At 36.3% G+C, this 5891-nt stretch overlaps 1 long non-coding RNA gene across 1 annotated transcript; it reads right to left on the reverse strand.

Annotated features, from left to right (window-relative positions):
- Positions 1-1343: 1343 nt before the first annotated feature.
- LOC133784210 (uncharacterized) lies at positions 1344-4659 on the reverse strand. The gene is made up of 4 exons (XR_009871202.1): positions 4541-4659; positions 4380-4458; positions 2767-2832; positions 1344-1706 (listed from the first exon to the last, which is right to left on the reverse strand). It is a non-coding gene; the product is annotated as an uncharacterized LOC133784210 (long non-coding RNA).
- Between the last annotated feature and the right edge of the window lie 1232 nt (positions 4660-5891).

The raw sequence follows: 5891 nt of genomic DNA on the forward strand, positions 1-5891 counted from the left end.
ATTCCTTGGGCACAGGGCGAAGGGACGCCTAGGGTACGGATTGGATGTTTTGGGACGTGGAGTTGACCCCTCATTAATTGAATGGATTGATGGGCCCAACAATATGGAGTCAACACGTGGTGTGATTTTCCAGAGTGACGTCAGGGGAAACCCAAATGTCTCCCCTCGAAGACCTTTTCGAATGACTCCTCAGTCTAAGTCTCCATTTTTTGAGGATAAGTAAAGACTTGGGGGGAAAATATTGTCCGTGTTTTCACCATCAGACACGTGGAAATTATGAGTAATTAACAACAAGGAAAGTCATGATGTAACACCTTGGTTAACCAAGATCGTTACGCTGTGTGTTTAAAAATAGTGCTTAACTCTCTAAGCGAGTCATTTGAACTTAAATGTGTAATTAAAGACTAAGTCAATGTCAGGTATTAAAAAGTTTGGTCAACAAAGTGATTATTTTTCATTAAAAATATTAATTTTCTACACGGGATCCCAAAAATTGTTATAGACTGATAAAAGACAAATAGAATACAAATTAGTCATCCTAAGCGGCAAAACAGGGTTTAACTCTAGTTCCTCCCAGGCTACCCTGGCCGTGGTGGTCAAGTAGGCTGCATATGTACACACCGCCCCTGAAGCTCTCCAACTCATGGCTTGTTCGGCTTACCCTTTCCCTTACCTGCCTCACATAGCACCCATGAGCCAAGGCTCAGCAAGAAAACTTAAATCAACATGCCTAACTGGGCAACAATAATAATAACAGTAAACCTAAATCAATAAATCCAATCAACAACAAGATATAAGAAACCATCTTAACAATAATATTCATCTCAATCAAATGTATAAACCAAGCTCATCAATCAATACAAATAATTAAGTGCGAAAATACTCTTGTTTATTGTATCCTAACGCCCTTAGACCGAGTCCTCTGGTATTATAGCCGACCCCAACACGCTTAGGCCGGGCTGCGTTCCGCATGCTTGCTATCAGCCCCCAGCACCCTTAGGTCGGTCTTTAAAACATATATAATCACAAATACACATGGAAAAACAAGCAATCGAAGGCAGCATATACAAGCATGCCTATCCAGCTATTTGCAGATACAGATATATTCACAGACGTAATATATTCATTAACAGGGGTCTAAGCTCCATCCACAACCCGAGTGCAGTTTTCTTACCTCGAGTCACGAGCTGAAGGTGTAGAGTGGTCCTGAGCACGATCCTCGATCCTGAGCCTTAATGGTAACCCTAAACCAATTAAATTCTTTAAGAATAACATATCAGCCTTCGGGACCTTGAATTCTACTAAAATGGGTAGTAGAACTTGTCCTGAACACTTAGGTTTAAATTACCGAGCCCAAAACCCTAATTTGGTTAAGGCTGCCTAGGCGGGTCGCGACTTAGCCCTGAGGTTCGCGGCGCGCCTCCATTGTAACGACTCGGATTTTCAAGACTCGATAATGCGGAAATATAAATGTTTTCATTTAACAAAATGTCTCAAAAACCCATAGAAAAAAAACTTTTTAAAAAGTCGTATGGCCATACTTAACATTTAGTTACAAACATGTTTTACAAAGATTAGAGTGAGCCTAGTTTAGGAAAATTACACAACATTTCCAAAAATAAAAAGGCTTCCCAAAAGGTCGGTCCACATGTACATTTGCAAGGAAGACTCCAGCGCTCACTGCTCTGCCCTGCCCATGCCCTTTCCTACAACATGAAACAACTAGGTAAGCGAAAACGCTTAGTAAGATCAACTTTCAAACAAAGCAGATAGAGAACTAGGGACCCGGACCCATCCGGACCCTACACAATCAATTTCAAGAATGCTAAAGCATCCTGGAAAACTTATGGTCATGCCTGATAACCAAGGATAAATTAATTCCTATCTAGATAAAAATCCTGCACTCAGAAAAATCCCAGAACAAGCAGATATATTATATCACAACTATATCTTATCAACAATTATATCCCTGCACTAAGAAAATCCCAGAGCAAGCAGATATATTATATCACAACTACATCTTATCAACAATTATATCCCTGCACTCAGAAAATCCCAGAGCAAGCAGATATATTATATCACAATATAATTCGAGACCAACGCTCGACAATTTCCAACAATTCAGGCGAACACGCCCTCCAACATAATTGCTAATCTGTAAAAGAGAACCGAGTCCCCACACTAAGATCTAGCCAATAAATATTCTCATCAAGGGTAACTATTGTGTTACCTAGGGCATCGCTACATATTTAAGAGTGTAATCCAATTTACACGGTTTTACGGAGAGTTCTATGTTAAACAGTGGTGCTGGTGAGCAGCTGCCCCTAGGGTGTTCAGCCTCACTCAATCTTGGCAACCCCTAGTATCTCTAGGCACTCTCACGGAATGGCCAATATTCACGGCTGCTATCCGGGAATAACTTATAAGAGCACTTGCTCGGATTCTAACCGTCCAATGATTAAGTAAGCATGAGGGCCCCTAGGTCCCATTTATCTTGGCGCCCCTAGGTTTAACCAGCTTATCCTCATCTCATGGCCACTCGTCGCGGTAATGAACCGGACATAAATAAAATCAAGCAGTGTGACGGGGATCAACCGTCTAGGATATGACGGACTTCTACCGTTCATATTTTCTAAATCAGCACTCACTAGACTAACGTCTCTAAGCAACTTTCTATGACAGCCTATGTATATGCATGTATCCCTATACTAACATACAAGACAATAATCATTTCATGTTGCAGCCATACAATATAAGTTGACTTACTTGGAGTCCTTAGCGCTCAGCAGGTTTTCACCCTCCAACGTTCAGTCCAGTTACGCTTAGCCAATACTGTAGTTATCCATACAGTATACTCGGATTAATTATGGCACTAATAATTCATTATTATTATTTTGGGCAGTTTGGTCATTTTAATAAAAGTCATTTGTAAAGATTTATAATCCTTATTTGGTTTTAAACCTATTAAGGAAAGTCATACAAAATATTCGAGACTAAACCCTAAGTCTCGGGGAGACCTATCCTAAGGTCTCGATACCTAGGCTCGGGTATCACAATGGTATTTCCCCACAACCCGCTAAAAATCTTACTCTTTCAAGGTATCGCTATTAACCCGCACTTTCGACTAGTCGGTTAAAATATGTAAGATTTTAGCCGGTATTATATCTAGAAAATACAAATAAATTCCTTAATTATTTTTAAAGAAAATAAACTCTTTAAATTTTCCTTTTATTTTTCTTAAGGTTTTAATATCTAAAAACCGTTTTAAGAAAATTGCCTAATTTGTCTTAATTAGGAAAACCGTTATAAATTTCTCATCTTGACTAATTAATTTTCCAAAAGCAATTAATCAATTTTACTTACTAGGAAAATAATTTATTTAATTATTTTATCAAAATATAGGGTTTTAAACCCTCTTTTAATTTATTAACTATTAATAAATTAAATCTCTTATTTTTAGAAAGAATAAAAACTCTTTAATAAAAATAATTCATTTAAACTCAAAGGGATAATTTTAGTGAAAATATGATTTCAAGACTTACCAATTTATATCTTGAAATAAACAAAATTTTACTTTTTACCTTATGTTCCAAAATCTCATTTTTACACTAAGTGTGAAAAACCTAATTTTCACATTTTTAACTACATACTTCGTTAGTTCATAACTTGAAATTTACTTACCCAATTGTTACCAAAATTTCCCAATTCCATTTTTGTTATGCCATTTAGGTCTTTGTAAAATCTTAGGTCAAAATGAGCATTTTTGATTGGTGAAATCATTTTCCAACAATGAGGTAAAAATGACCTTATTTTCAAGTCCTTATTTTTTCCAAACTTTGACAGTTAATAACTTTCAAACCGTTCAATATTTTCTTACCAAATTTTACAGTGGACTAATAGGTTATGCCAGAAATATGTCCACAAAATTTTAGAAAAAACTGGGTTCATTTGCCCTATACAGTGGCTGTCCAAACTTGGTTCCGAAAATAAGAATACGAAAAAACAGTTTTTTACCTAAACTTTGAAATAGCAAAACTTACTCATTTCTAAACATTTTTTAGTGTTTCAAAAGCTCAATTTTATGTAATCAATCTCAACAACATCAAAGTACAATTTAATTTTACAAAACCAATATACAGTGGCTGCTTGACCCCTTGGAAGTAACAGCTCAAAACATGTTTTGTTTTAGGGTATCCTACAAAACCCTTGGGGGTTTTGGTTCCCATTTTCAAAAATCAATACACATGCATCATAAAAATTATTAAACAACTACCATAACCTTATTACATCACCAACAAGAAACTTTAAGCATTAGATATACAAAATAATGCTTAAAACTAAAAACCCTACAACAAAATCATCAAAAGTAAACTTTTTACCTCTTTGGTGTTCTTGCTTAAGGTTTGGACCTTCCTATTAGCTTTGGCTCCTCCAAAACCTTTCAAAAACCCTAACAAACTTCCCCCAACAACATAGTCAATTAGCTATTTGAAACTCTATGCTTAAAACTTTACAAAAGCTTAGATTAGTGAAAGTTTACCTTAGGGAAAATACTTCCTAGACCAAGACTTAGCCTCAAAGTTTCCTTGGTGTTCTTGGGCTTGAAAAATGGAGAGAACACTTTGAGAGGTCTTCAAAAATCAGATGAGTGAATGAGAGAGGGTGGTGTGGTGGGTTGGGGAGGGATGGAAGAGTTATATACTATCTAATTTATCTAAAAAACACTCAAGTGTTTTCCTCCCACTTGCCCACTTGACTTGACTTAGTTAAAATGAGATTTTATCTTTATTAAGTTGGGTTCACACCACCTAAAATAGCACATGGCCGGCCACCTTATGCCATATATGATCATTTCATTTTTTATTTTTTTTTAATAAAGGTTAATAAAGGTTTCATAAGAAGAAAAGTCCAAATTGGCTTTTGACACATTTTTTCACTCTTATTAAGTTTTAATCACCAAACTTAACATTAATTAATTAAATTAAATGTCTCTCACATTTAATTTAATTAATCACATAGTAAAATTTAACCTAAGGTCCATTCATGGAATAAAATTCCCCATTTCGGTAAAATTAGGCATTTAACACAAAATGCCCTAAAATTTCCATTTTCTTTTAGGTTTATTATTTTTGACCAAACTTTAACTTTTATGAATGTATTTTATGCCCAAAATATAATTGCCATGATTTTTCATTTTATTTTCCGAGATTTTTACCCGATCAGGGTTTTTGTGTCGGTCCAGGACCGAAAGTCTTATCTTGACTTTTAAAATCACAAAATTCATATTTTGGCTAGCAATAACTCATGGAATACTTACAAACAAAATATAATATTATTTAAAATAATATTCTTAACCCGGGGGAAAAATCCCGACCCGAGTCGTTTAAAGGTACCCAAAAACGTAGGACGTTACATCCATGACAGAGGCTCCCAGCCCTAAATCCCCAGCGACACGCGTCGCGACTTGGACCTTAAGGCCGCAACGCGCCTATGAAAACAGAGAGCTTCCTAGCCTCCTCACACACATGAGTCGCGTCACCTGAAGAACAAGGCCACCGCTCGAGCCCAAAACCATAAAACTCCTTACGTTTTTCTCGAGCCACTTCCACAGAAATCCATCCAAATCAAAACCTAAACTCAAAATTGTGCCTAGAATCTACATTAGTGCAACATGATCAATATAACTACCCCAAAAAGTGCTCCATAGCCTTATCAAAATCCCAAAACTAGCCTAAGGTTTATCCTAAAGAAAATCACTTAAGTTATAGTAGAAATTCAACAAAAGCTAGCATAGAACCCTTACCTTAACAGTAATTCTAACCCTGAGCTAATCCTAGCTTGATTCCTTAATTCCTAAGCTTCAATTCCTCAACTTCTGGACCAATTTCTCC

The sequence above is a fragment of the Humulus lupulus genome, chromosome 6, assembly GCF_963169125.1.
Source record: "Humulus lupulus chromosome 6, drHumLupu1.1, whole genome shotgun sequence".
Lineage (NCBI taxonomy): Eukaryota > Viridiplantae > Streptophyta > Magnoliopsida > Rosales > Cannabaceae > Humulus > Humulus lupulus.